Raw genomic sequence first — 14,522 nt, 5'->3', positions numbered from 1 at the left:
CTTATACTTGCACCTCCAGAAACGTTATACATCTCATCCAGTGCACCAAATGTCCTGATGGAAAATATGTAGGAGAGACCAAACAACAAATGTGTACCAGAATGAATGTACACTGGAAATCTGTTAAAGATAAGAATACCCAATTACTTGTGGTGCCACATTTCTCACAAGAAAAGCACTCTTTCTCCAATCTCTCAGTCCTGATCCTCAAAGGGAATTTACAAAATATTATGAGGTGGAACTTGCATGCCATGTAGCGGGTGCCAACAAAGCTGGCATCATGTACCGTCTTCACTATATTGGCCGCATTGTTGATGACCATGAACCCGCAGGTGAGCTTGCCCTGCTCAATGACCCACCCCTGCCCCATACAGTTCATGGCCACCATGATCTCCCTTGCTGTGTGGGACTCATCCATCACCTCCGCTTGAAGGAGAGCCCACCAACACCCTGATTGATCATACCAGTGCCCTGTGAGGGAGAGGTAGGCATGATCTCCACCCTGGCTTCTCCAGATGTCCAAGGTGAAGTGCAAAGCAACCTGTGGCCCTACCTACTGCAGCTCCTCCCTCAAGTACTCCCTGCATGCTGTCCTGCTATAGGTGGTGCATGTGGGCATTTGATATGATGGGGACTGAACCCTGGGCACTTAACAAAGAAGAAAGGCTGGCCATCCAGAGCAAGCATCTCCCCAATGCTCTGGGTGACCTCACTTGCCTTGGGAATGCGCCCCCCTTTGTCTCCACCTTTTCCCCACTGGTCCAGGGTGGCCTGCCTCTGCTTTGGGAGGGGGCTTTGAAGTGAGAGGAGGACTTCTTTTTGGGTATGCTCCCACTGGTGCCAGGCTAAGAAGGGGCAAGGGGGTGCTACCTCCTGAGATGCAGCAGTATTGTTGTGGTGGTGAAGTGTTTTTCATCCTTGCCCCAGCTCATCTGCTTTCAGCAGTGCTGGCAGGTAGCAGACCTGGGATGCTCTGCCACCTCAAAATGATCCCACACTACACTACCCACCTGCTGCTGCGTTGTGGGTGGGGATCCTGCCTTATCCGCCTCCTCACCAGGAAGAGGCACAACAACAGGAGAAGCTGAGCCACCTGCCCCCACAACCTCTTCTGAAGTGTCTTTCAGAAGAGATCTGCCTCTAGGGGAACTTTGAGGTGTGTGGAGCTCAAACTCAGATTCCCACTCCTTCCCTAGAATTTCCTTTGCTATGGCACCCAGCTCTGCTGCTTCCAGGTCCGGCTCCTCTTCTGGCACTGAAAGGCTCACACTGGGAACTGAAATTGGGGTGGAGATTGTCATATTGGTGCTGGTGGTTATTGCTGGTGTTAGTGAAGATGGTGCAGGTGCAGACACTGCTCCCACCTCCTTGCTTCCACTAGCAGCAGAAGACTGATCGCTGCCAGGAATGAGGGTGCATCTATTTTTTGGGGAGGAGGGGTCTTGTAGTTCTCCCTCTGTCCCCTCTTCCTTCCTTGCCAGAAGACCTGGCACCTGCCTTTCCAGCACACTTCATAGTGCTTGGTGCATTGCAAAATGTGTATGTGTCTATAATATATGTTGTGCTTTCCTGCCGTGCACAGTGATGACACATTGTCAAAGAAAACAGAGAAGAAGAGAGACTAGTTAGCTAGTAGCTACCAAGAGACTAGATAGCAAGCCAGAGCCTTTCAGATGCTGCTGGTCCAAGAAGACAGGTCACAAAAAGTACAGATCACTTCACACACAGCCTTATATATTGTATAAGTGCCCCACACAGAGCACTGTGATGGGAAGGGAACTCAGGGAAAGATAACAGTCACTGGCCAGCTACAGCAGTCCCCCCGCCAAGTTTTTGTTTCCTGAACATCTGCCTTCCAAATCTCTGAATCTTTCCAACTCTTTTCTGAATCAATTTGGAGGCTTCCGAATCAATTTGGACCTTTTAATAGGTCTTCTGATTTGATTCGGATTTGAAAATTTGGTTGCCAAATTGGGCCGAATTTCCTCCTAATCAAATCAGCTACCGAAGCTTCGTACGGCCCTAGTGAATAGCAGCAGTGTTCACCCCCTGCACTCCAGAGCCATGCAGAAGTGGTGTCTCTGGTTAGACCCTTCATTGCTCATTGAGAGGTCTAGCAGGAGCTTGCACTGACCAGGAAATGAATTCAGAGCTCACTGGACATGAACAGCACAGCTAAAGTGGAGCTGTACCCACCTTTCCCCATTTCTGGATCTGCTATTTCAGACTGATATGCCAAGTTGTGGCAGCTAAAAATTGTATCTAAGGTGCTTGCTGAATGCTGTAAAAATTAGATTAAGTGTTTTTCTGTCATTTGTTCAGATATTAAGCTATATGTTGTTATTAAGAGCCTAATTAAAATAAAAAATTAGTGAGGTCTTGTATGTAGTAAGGCTAATAACTTTAACAAAGCCTTGTAAAAGTAGTAGGCCCTGTGGCATATTAAAAATTAACCTTATCAGAAAAGTTGACTTGATATAGGCATTTAACTCCAGGAGGGGATTTGTCTTTATGAATCCTAAAGGGAGAAGGGCAACTAGTCTGACACCCTCAAAGGTATTTAGGCACCTCATCTCCTACTAGCTATCTCAGGCAGCTCAGTATGCTGCCTTGTGTGAAACCCATTTGTAAGTCTCTAATTACTCGTATGGGGGTGTAGGGACTTATCTCAAGAACTGTATATTTCACTTGGTAGCCAAATAATAAATAGGTGTTGCAGCTTTGAGTCTAAGGTGCCCCTCATAAATGTAGCCCCTGGTAGGTATTTTAAAGAGTATATCTGTAGCAGGAAATGAAGCACCCTGATATAGAAATCACAAATGATCGACAAACATAGCACTCTGCCACACCCTTTGACCAAAGCTGCTTTATCAGATTGAGCTTCACTTTAAATGTTCACTGTCACTGCAGCATTTACTCAAGTGAGGAACCAATGATTTCACTGGGGTCTGTGCACATGACAAAGGGGCTGCAGGGGCAGCCTCTAGGGCTATACTAATGTTACATTATAAATGTTTATTACCGATTTATGTGCCACCCTTCCTAACAGAGGCTCAGGATGGCTTATAAGAAAAGAATAAAATAGCTTATGAAACAAAAGAATGTACAAGAGAACAAAACACGGGAACAAAGTAATGTATAAATGCAAGTAGAGAATTAAAATAGAATATAAGACACCCCCTGCCTAAAGTGTATTCCAGCCTACCCTTGCTTGCTAAATGCCTGCCCAAATAGGAAGGTCTTACAGGATTTAGGGAAGATGTCCTCACCCAGGCTCCAGCAGGCCTCAAGGGGCGCGGAGGTGAAGCGAATTTCAGAGTGGAGGAGCGACTGCTGAGAATGATCTCCCATGTGTTTTCACCAAGCCTGCTTAGCTTACTGGACTTGCAGGAGGTTGCTGTCCACTAACCTTAGAAACAGCATAACTAGGGGTGGGTGAGAGGGGCACCTGCCCCAGGGGACAAGTTAGAAGGGACACTGGAATTGCTCCCCACTCCCACAAAGCCTGCACCCTGGTAGGAACTTTGAAACAATCCCTGCCACAGTCGTTTTAAGAGGTCTGTTGCTTAAAGAGGGGGTTAACTGGCTGGGGAGTCAACGTCAGGTGATGCTTTCTTGAGTGTAGGGACCAGACAACCACAGACTTAAGACCATCCTGCACCCTGCCCTCCCCAGAGGAAGGCATTGACAACCACTGCCAGCAGTGGCCCCAATCTTCCCTAGCTGGCTTTTAAAAGCCATGATGGATATGGAGCTAGTTTACAGCTAGCTGCCTACATTCCCGCCCAGCACACCCTCTGTCAGTGGGTGACAACAATTCAAATGATCCATAGGACACGGCAGAGCTGCTAGTTAATAGTCAGTACCAACATTGTTAGCATTTATTTTTGCTCTACGACAAATGACATGCTGTAGAGACTTCCTCTTGCTATAGAAACTGCAAGCAAGAGCAAGAAGTTGTGGATAGAGGAGCATGCTGCTTAGCTTTTTGAAGGAGCATTTTATGTAGTGGATCTGTTTCTTGTGGCATGCTGAGCACATTGTATATGCTGCTTCCTCTTTGTTGGATTGCTTTTTTTTGATACTTTTCTGGGGCTCTTCAGTACCACTGAAGAAGCACTGATCTGTTTATTTTAGGCTCAGATGTAGCAGTACAGTTGCAGAGGGAGGCAGTAGGCTATTTATTCTGTATGATCTGAATGAACTTGATATTTGATCTGCAATTATATAGTGGGAGAGTCTCTGCAGGGCAGGCAGAGCAGGGATTTTCTAACAGATGTCATATGTTCATTACCTGTTCTGTAAATTAGCTGTGAATGCCCTGTTAGGTCTCAGCTTACTTTCCCCCACTGTCAGACATCACCTTGTACACTTGGGCAGAAATGTACTGTTGAAGTAGGAAATCTGACACAAATCTTGCTCCTTCCTATCTTGTACATCTCACCCTTTTTAAAGTGTTCAACTCTCTAGTCCAATTCAGTTTAGGGTCTTATAGGAGTGGTTTATGAGTACAATAACATCATTCACATGGTCACCACATAAGTTCTGTTCATTTATTCCATATCAGATTACTTAAAATATACACGTTTCCTACTTCATGTGAGGAAAAAGAGGGAGAGAGAGAGAGAGAGAAGTCCACACTACAGCTACAGAAGTAGTTTATGTCATATAAATTCATGGTTAATTGCCAAGGTTTTGACTACGTCATATTAGTTAGTATTCATGCTAAATGTGTTACACCCTGGAGTCCTCTGGGGTATTTATGTACAGCTTATGAATTTGAGCTGAAATGATAAACTGCATATATCTGTATTAAATAGCTGACTCCATTTTGATTGTAAGACTAGTTGAACTTTTTTTTCTTGCTGTCTTTTTACCTCCCATCATGGACTAACTTTTCAAAGAGAGGTGGCAGAGGGCTAGTAATAAAGGGTTGTTAAAAACCGACAATCATCAATATATATAAAACACTTTTGGATAAAGAGATGGCTGCTGTCCCAGAGCAAACCAATTGTTCATGTCTGAACTCTGGGGTAGGAAAGGGAATTAAGCAACAGAACAGCTGATAGATGGCTTTGATGACCTGTTGAGGCTAACTGGGACTCACCTGATATGGGAAGGCTGGAAGTTACAGAAGAAAAGGTTCCTAAAACCTAACTTACAAGAAGCAGACCTGGAGGGGAGCTGGGGAGTGGGAGAGAGATAGGTAATTTCTGTGATTTAGAGCAGTGGTCTCCAAAGTGGGGTGCACAAGACTTTGGGGTGCAGGAAGAAAATACTAGAACTTCTATTTCTATTTCTATAAATATACATACATTGGGGTGCATGCTCAAAATTTTTTTACTGATAGGGGTGCATGATCAAAAAAGTTTGGAGACCACTGATATAGAGAACAAGGGCTGAGCTGAAAGAAAAAGATATTGGACACACCACAGGACTGTGATCTAGCCACAGAGATGTGAGGAAATACAGGCAAAAAATACAAGCAGGGCCAATTAGTAATTTCTGGGTTTGCATATCTTCTTTGCTTTCTAAGTAAAGAATAATTGTGTGTTGGAAACCATGTGGAAAGCGCGCGTGCGTGCGCGCGCGCGTGTGTGTGTGTGTGTGTGTGTGTGTGTGTGCGTGCTTGTGTGCAAAATACTATATAGGCAGTACTTCTCAAACAACCTTTTTGGTTCTGATTCTGTTCTCCTGTAATAGTCACAAGTATGTCCCAGAACAGACTTTCCTGCCTTTGAGCCTTTTTCTATCCATCCTTGGGACTTATCTGAATTTTAAAGGTCTTTTATTAAACTGCACAAGAACTTGTAGTGAAGGATGGGCTTGTGGTACATCTGTTGTAAGTGTGATCAGCAATATAGATCAGTGGGTGCATCTACACATGCCCCTGTGGCATCGTTGTTAGTGCGTCGTCATTTAGTACTTCCTTTAGGTGACACAGTAACAGCCGTTACTGCACTGTGCGGGCAGTGCAGATATTTTAAGCCACTGTGTCACTGTACTAACACGATATAGCATGGGAACATGGTGCTGCAGCAATGTAGCTACAGCATCATGGGTTTTGCCTGCCAACTCTATGTTGCCAAAGTGCACTGCTACAGCAACATAGCCTCTCTTGGAGGTTCAAGAGTTCCCATCCTTTTGAAATGGCTGGGAGTGAAGTGTGGTGTTGGGGGAGAAGTAGCTTTTGGAAGGCATGGGGGGCAGCTTAGAGTGGTTGGGAATTTTGGGGTGGAGATTGGTTTTTACGTCCAAGTATTATGCTGCAGCAGTTCTTTCTGTAGCTCAAAGCAATAACTATGTTTCACAGATATTCACATTTCCATTGACCTGGGTCACAGTGACATAACCTGATTCAGACAGCAGGCTTAATGGGAGGAGAATGAAATTGTTGACTAGAAATACTGAGTCTCCTGGAAAATCTAAGGCAATGGCTCATGTTACCCAATGGCTTGAGCTCACCTGGCTATGAACACCTGAGGCTGCTGTCTTCAGATGCTCTAAGTTGGGTAGTTGGGATTTTAAAGTAGATACAGCCATATTAACTTTCACTTGTCAATGTTCCATGAAAATGTTCAGAACAAAAAGGCCACTCTAACAAAACCTGGGGTTTCTTAGACAATGTGTATGTGGACTGAAAGTTCTTTACAATTGCACAAGATACTCTCCTTGCAGATTTACTTTCTCTCAGAAAACAACATGTGTCCTTTATGTCCTTTTTGTTTCACATTCAGCAGCTATTATAGACTGAGGAAGTTCCTTATTTCCTCAGTACAAACCTGGGTGCTGTCAATTCAAGTGGACCACTTGCATTCACCACCATACATTATTTTTATTGAAGGTTATGGTATGACAAGCTGAACCTTTGTAAACATAAAAAGAACATCATTAAAAAGTAGGAAGGAAGCCCTATACTACTGAAATCAATGGAAATTTTGCCATTAAATTTTATGGGACCAGGATCAGACCCTATGTAGCATGCTGAGTAGGGCTGCGCAAAACAGCACCGTTCTGTTTTGACTTGTATTTCAAGGTTTTAACGGAACAGCATTTCGTTTCACATTTTGTTTTGATTCAAAACCCCTATTCCGTTTCATTTTGTCGAAATAGTGATGCTGTTTTGATGCTGTTTTGACGTTTCGCCCATAGGCTATAATGGGGAAGCACAAAACATCCTCTCTCATCAGGCAGGCAGATCAGGGGCCCACAACCCCAGGAGGGCTGCAGAGGCTGTGCCACTCCTCCTGGGGTTGCATCCCCCAATCTGTCTGCCAGATGAGGGAGGGAAGCCAGGTGCTGCCACCTGGGACCAGGGAACTGGGGAAGGGAACTGAGCCCGATCACTCAGTTCCCCTCCCCAGCACTGGGATCAATTGGACTGGGGAAGGGAACTGAGCCCGATTAATCAGTTCCCCTCCCCAGCCTTATAATCAGGCCAGGAAAAGCAACTCAGCCTGAGTTATCAAATTGCACTCTGTTTTGTCATTAGCCACTTTCCTGAGTCATCTGGTTTCCTTTACTTTAGGGGCCAAATGTAAAGCTTTGTCCTTTAAAACAAGTGTGGAAGATAGAACTGTACCTTAGATTTCATATCTGTGTCCTAAACAGCGTTCTGTGATGACTCATCATACATCAGAGGAGGATGCCAAAAGCAAAGCTGAAGGCTGGGATGCATAAGTCTCCACTTTCTGGGGAACTGTGAATAAAGAAGATAAATGATGTTATATCCAAGCAATGAACAGGCAAATGGGTACTTACTTATAAGTATGCAAATCCAATGAAATAAAAGTAGTCTCTTGTTTGGACTGAAAAGAACTTACTGTGACTACATGATAGTCTATTCTCTCTCTCTGAACATCAAAGCCAGTCCTCTATAATCTAAGGAAGTTGGGCAGGGATTTTTCTGTCATTATTTCTTTTCATACTGTGTTCTAAATGCTAATGCCAAGGACCACTGCAAACACAAAGCGGGAGCATTTTTCTTTAAATGAGGACAGAAGGCTAGATCCCAACATCACTTTACACTCCAGGCATGTACCCAGGAACAAGCTACTGTAGACAAGGCTGAGATATACGGATATACACTGGGCGCGTCTACATGAGCTACATCACTGTAGCAGTGAGCTATGGTGACACAGTGTTAGCAGGGATGTACCATAATGCCACTGCTACTGCATAGTAGCAACAAGTTACTGTGCAGTAGCTCGTTGCTATTGTGCCATAGGGTCGGAAATGACCTGTGCGCTGCTGGGACTGTGCAGCACCAGCGGGTACTGTGCAGTCATTTAGTATTGCTCAATGACTACATGACTGCGCGGTGCACAGTTGGGTGCACAGGTAGATATGCCCACTGGCCTGCATGTGTTCTCTTACCCTATAGCAAAGTGCGAGCTAACCTGTGGCATCTGACCCCTCAAAGACTCTTGCTGACTCTAAATTGCCTGAGAAAAGTGAAGAATCAAAACCAAGACCAGGCCATAAAATTTATATCTCTGTGGCATTTTTTTGTCATCCCTCATAAAGAGGTCAGCTGACTTAAGTTCTGTTTGTAGTAGCAGCACACAGTGCATAACTGGGGTAGGAAGTTGCTGGGCCTGAGTAGGGAGGGAAATGGTGGGAAGAAGCAGGTTATACCATGCATGCCCCTTTAGTTCTCTGAGCCCTGCGTTGATTACCAGGAAGCCCCTTCCCTGTAGCTGACTAGCTTCCAAAGAAGGATGAAGCTCCTCTCACCAGGCCAGTGCTGGATGCTGCCGGGGTGAAGAATTCTACAGCATCAGTAGATGTCTATACAAATGTTTCACCTTTTAAATCCTTCTGCTTCAGTTCAGTTTTTTTTTTTATCATTGGTATTCAGTTTCTTTGTTTCTGGGTCTGATAAGATGCCTCCTTGCATGGGCAATAGGGAGGCGAGAACTGTCTGGAAACCAGTTTGTCAGCAGTATGCACTTTCAGGTCATGGACATAATGATTCATCAGCTTTGCAGTTCTTCTGCCTCTTAGCAGGCTATTGTTGTCCCAAGGTGTTTCAGCATGTGCAGGACAGGAGTGCAGGGGTCTGTGAGCTTTCCTCCATATGCTGTGATTGCACAGCCTTCGCTTTACCTGAACGGACAGAGATTTGACTGTGGACAGAATGAGGAGACTGTCTGAGACGGAGGAATATCAAGGTCTTCTGTGGTAAAGGCTGGCCTTCTAAGCACTGAAAATGAAGGGACAGACTGAAGATAATGTGCCAGTCTTAAAGTATAGAAGGAAAAAATGGGCATCGCCTTTTCACCACCATCATAGACAGCACCTGTATCGCTGCTTGGTGACACTGCTGGCTCTGGTTTCTTGTTAACTGGAGGACAGCAAACTACTTGGTGCTTCTTGAGGTGCCTCTTTCTTACTGAGTTTATTATTTTTATGTATTTATTTATGAGATGTATATGCTGCTTTTCCCGACAAAAGCTCAGGGGAGGGAGAGGGAAGATTAGCAGACAGACACATCCCTCAGGTGAAAGAGGGAAGGCATGCTTGCATGACTGACGAAACATGGCCCCTTGGGTTTAGGTACCAAATGTGAACAGCCTTAGCAAGGCAAAGGCAAAGTAGGCCAATACAAGCCTTGCCATGTCACCCAGCCAAGTCTTGGTCACACAGTCTCTGTGTGAAGTATTCTCTGTGTGATATATTTTTAACAATAAAACTAGGGACAGTCCAACAACAACAGTATTGTTCATCAGCAGTGGTTTGAATTCCCAGACAATAATGTAGTGATGCATGGGTGAGCAAGGGACCAACCCCAAATGCTAAGTTCTGGGGGGCAGAGGGAGACACCCTTCTGTTTCCACTCCCTCCAGCTATACCCTGCATCTTTCCTGCTCTGGCTGCACCATCAGGGAAGGCAGAGAAGTGGCAGTGGTGCACACTGGAGGAGCAACTAGAGGTCTGCTTCTGCCGGGGGACAACTGCCCCCCCCCCTTTATTGCTACTGGAAGTTGGTGTGTTTTGGCTCTAAAAAGGAGGTGACATTTTCCCTCTCCACTCCCCCCATAGCAGCAAACTGGCTGTTCCTCCACTGCATGCTGCCACCATTTCTCTGCCCTTCCTGCTTCCAGAATCAGAGCTGGAGCAGGGGAGGTGCAAGGTGTAGGGGAGCACAACAATACCCAGGGTGCAATACATGCCAGCCATGCCTATATTTCCAGGTATTCCCTGGATGTGTTTTGTCGCATACAAATTGAGTTTGGTTTCAGAAAATAGGCAACAAACACATGGATTTAAGTTCCCTGGGTCCACATGCTTCCTTTTCTGGTGATTATTTTTCCCTCTTAAAGTTAGGAAAAAGGACAGGTAGGACTAGGTCATCTGAATAGGAGACTGGTCCTACTGGGATTGTTCCAGAGTCCACTGAAATTTATGGGCTCTGGATCAGGCCTGTTTTCTTCTAAGTTCTGTGGGTCTGGAAAGTGAGTTTTTAGTCCTTGGTTTGCGAAGGTGCAGTGCCCAGGACCTAGCTAGACTGTGAAGCAGGATGCACTATTCACAGTTCAAAGGTCTCTGGGTGGACGTAAGTACATGGAGGATTTTTCAGTCCATGACAGGATTACTTATTTTTTTTAATTTCACAATGGGGTCAAACATAGTTTTCTACAAGCCCAACAGATCAATTCTTGAAGTGGGCATGTAATGTATTCAAATACAGGGATGGACATCCTTGATTTCATTGGTAAAAAAGTCCCTTGTGAATGCAGGCAGGATAGCCCAGTGAGTCAGGTTTTTTTAGTATCTGTCAGACTGGGTGCATCTACACAAGGTGCTATGGTGACATAGTGTCAGCAGGCATTGACCATAATGTCGACACTCCTGCGCAGTAGGGTTAGAAACTGCTGGGACTGCTCAGTAACGGTAGTTACGGCATGGTCATTTGGTACTTGCTAAAGCAGCTGCACAGTTGGGCACACATGTAGACATGCCCACTGAGAGAGACATGCATTGTGTATAATCAGATGTTTCTTGGTACAAGTTGCATATGTTCCTGTCCTGTCAGACTGATGTCTAAGTTGGCCTGTTGCTGACATCAGCAGTCCTAGCTATGAAACAGCTCAGGAGTCTGCATGAAAGGATCAAGGAACAAAGCTGCAAATTAAATTACCATTCATTAAAATGGCAACTGGAAAGATTGCAGAGCAGCCTCATGTACAATATATGGTACAGCCTGTCTAATGACAGGAGTACAAACAACGTGGTGGGGGAAGGGGCTGAGTCAAGTAAAAGTGCAGCCTTCCTATATTTTCCTACATTACCTTCTGTAATCTGGGACAAAGCTCGCCCTGCTACTGTTGTTGCTCTGGTATACGGCTCCGACTGACTAACCAATTTCTCCTAGAGCTGCATTCCATAGACTCAAAAGTCAAATCACCCAGAAAAGGCACTGGCATTTATATTAGAAATACCTTGTAAAGGACAAGTGAACGAGTCAATAAGAGAATAATTAGATAGCCATAGTGCATAAAATTCCTCAATAGACTTAGTAACCTTGGTTAAACATTTGTCCCTCCCAACTCCCTCTTCTTGCCCTCATGCCCAGAAAATCATGTGCACCTTTAGGTACTGGAGATGTATACTATGTGCATTATTTAAGCAACAAATCCATGTCTAAGAGATGGAGCAAACTGGACTACCTGATCATGACCTAAGCTTGAATTCTCGGGAAGCTACCCTTCAGATGCAGCTCTCAATATAGTACCTGTAGTCTACTTCAAGTAATTCAATGATGAGTACATTGCAGACAGGATGAATTCCAACGCTGCAAGAAAATAAAGTCCAGTTACACAGAGACCCAAAGTAAGAGTCCATTATTTAGGCAGATAGCGAGCGGAGAGATTTTGGAGTCTCCATCATTGGAGGTTTTTTGTCCCAGCTAGCTAAAGCCTTTGGCTGGGATGATCTAGTTGGGGATGGTCCTGCTTTGAGCACGGAGTCAGACTAGATGACCTCCTGAGGTCCCTTCCAACCCTATTTTTCTATGATTCTTAAGTCATAGGCTTTAGAAGCTAAGAGCCAAATAGGGGTAGGAAAGGGTAGACTTTCCTTAAGCTGAAATATTGGTGTAGCCTTCTGCACCATGGGTTTAATAAATTACTATTGCAATGTACAGCACTCTGGATGCAGTCAGAAGGGTGCTGCATAGTGTGAGGAGTCAAGCAAAGTGAGAGGAAAGAAGCAGATAAGTGCAGGCCCAGGCTTGTCACTGCTTGACCAGTCCCCTATCTTGTATTGCCCAGCCCCTCTGCAAGGGTGTAAGCACTATAATATATAAATGAGTTTTTGAAACTGGGTGCCACTCAATTTACAAAAGTGGCCTCCAGGCCACTGAGGTCTCCAGGCCATTGAGCCTCAAGTCCAATGAGGGGGGCCTCCAGGCCCAAACAGTTGAAAACCACTGTGCTATTGGCTGTCCTTTCACCAATAAAGATCTTAGTAAAGAGATGCTATGAAAGGACATTCAGAGATCAGGCTATCAAATAAAGGGCGTGATTTAAATGTGATTGAAAAGATAGGGAAGGGGGGAAAACGGGCTTATTGTTCTCTGCAATCCGCTCCGCCTCTCACCTCTGCCCATTCTCCCCTTTTCCCGCTCCCACCCCCATTAATTTTCTTTTGTATTTAAATCACTTCTCTGTTTGATAGACTGCTCTCTGTGTGTCCTTTCACATCTGATAGTGAGCTGTGTTAGGGTGCAGACAGAAGTGACAACTTTTGTCTGATCTGGCTAGAGAAAGCAGTCTGTAGCCAAGACCAAACACAAGTGCATGGCTGAAGAAAACTTCTTAAAAAATGGCCAACTGAGAGAAAACATGAACCCTCATTGCATATGGGGTCAGACAAAATAGTGCGTCTTCTGTAACTTTTGTGCTGCCTCCCAGCCTCCAGCTGTTTTCAGAATGGAAGAGGGGAAAGGGAGTGGAAGGAGTTTGGTCTGGGCTTTTACAGCCCCTGCTGGAGGGTGGGGCAGGTGTATTGGAGCCTCCACCTTAAACCACTACACCCATCCTGCCCTCTAGCCCTGGCTGAGAACCATTAGAATGAATTTCCTATGCTCCCTTTCCCCTCTCCCATTTGGAAACAGGGACAGGCTGGAAGAGAGGGGAAATCTGCAGCAGGCTCCCAGCTAGCACCTAGACTCCCCCTCCCTGCGGAACCAACAATGAACTTCTGTTTTATCCAGGGGATTGTTGTATTTCAGAATGCTTCCTGCAAAGCATCCTCAGTTACAGTGAGAAACTGCACTTCTGTCTGCAGCCTCAATCTGATGCTTCTCTGATTCAGGTGGTCTATAAGGTATTCCTCCACCAAGGACCTTGGTGTAGAAGTAGCTTGCAGTTCCCCACTTAACAAAAAAACACCCAGGTGAGTGTTTAACTTGCTGATAACACTGTATCTGTTTCTAGACTTGGGTGCTAATTACCTATTTGGTGAGCCTGCCCTTGTCTGAAGGACATAACACACTCCCTGGTTGTTCCCTACCTCATCATCTTCCTAACCAGGAATACATTTACAAAGACACTAGAAGATTAAGGTCTCAGGGCATAATCTGTAAGTGGGCCTGTCAGTGGGTATGGACAAATGTATTTATTTGCTGGCTTGAAAAGGGAGAAGGATCTGCTGTTTGGTGGTGTGATGCATAGCAGCTGTTATGCTGTGGCTATGGGTGGGTCCAAGATCAGAGTGTGGGAGAGGTGGCCACATCCTCTTCAGCTATGCAACATATGTGCAGTGAGCAATCTGAGCTCACCAGCATGTTAGTGCACTTCCTGATTGAGCTCTGTAAGTACCAGGAGCTCACTAGCTGGTTGGTCCAAGCTCCGGCTGGAGACAATGGGTTGAGTGCTGCCACTGTAACTGCCCCCCCCACCCGCCTTCCTGGTGGCAAATGTTTCATGGCTCTGTTTCATAGAGACTACTGGAGGCTTGAATAGGCAGTCTCACAGAAGCAATTTAGTGCCCTCATGTTTTCAGTATGGAATAATTAAGATGAATCAAAATGCCAGATTATGTAGTGCAGCCGGGGAACTGTTTGGGTACTGCCTGCTGTAGTATTTTGCTATGTGCAAGTCAGCAAATTGAGAGGCAAGCCCCACCCTTGCTATTTGATTATGGTGAATGACTAGGATGTGACTCCACTGGTTTATTACGCAGCCTCGGCAGCAGAATCCATTCAAAGAAAAGGTGCATTACATACCTCTTCTACTTGTGTAAATGATGAGTTTTAAGCTTTTGATATTTCAGGGTCTGACAGGGCATCAGCCTACACAGGACAGCGTTTGATGTGCCATTTCCTACAATTACAAGATGCAAATGGAGTTCATCTTGTTAATGCCCCAGGTACTCTGGGCATTTTAGCAAGAAGGATAGGAACCATTTATCTCTTGGCCAGTTTATCACCCTTATGAAGACAAGTCAGCAGACTGACATTCACTCTGAGTGAGTGGTGTTGAAGAGCTAACCTGTTAGCACTTCATATTCCTGGT

General features: G+C 45.1%; 1 long non-coding RNA gene across 2 annotated transcripts in view; it reads right to left on the bottom strand.

Annotated features, from left to right (window-relative positions):
- Window positions 1-14,522, bottom strand: part of LOC109305868 — a 53,906-nt gene that overhangs the window by 12,560 nt on the left and 26,824 nt on the right. Inside the window, exons 1-3 of one of the 2 annotated variants that reach the window (XR_002099743.1) lie at window positions 7,824-8,069; window positions 7,583-7,699; window positions 5,108-5,184 (exon numbers count right to left, since the gene is read on the bottom strand). This is a non-coding gene — a long non-coding RNA (uncharacterized LOC109305868). Of the gene's footprint in view, window positions 1-5,107; window positions 5,185-7,582; window positions 7,700-7,823; window positions 8,070-14,522 lie in introns of those variants that run through there. The other variant, XR_002099744.1, reaches the window with a different exon arrangement.

This window comes from Crocodylus porosus, unplaced genomic scaffold, assembly GCF_001723895.1.
Source record: "Crocodylus porosus isolate Cpor-Errol unplaced genomic scaffold, CroPor_comp1, whole genome shotgun sequence".
Classification (NCBI taxonomy): Eukaryota; Metazoa; Chordata; order Crocodylia; family Crocodylidae; genus Crocodylus; species Crocodylus porosus.
Note: the sequence above shows the minus strand (reverse complement) of the source record. Positions and strands in the feature narration are given on the sequence as shown.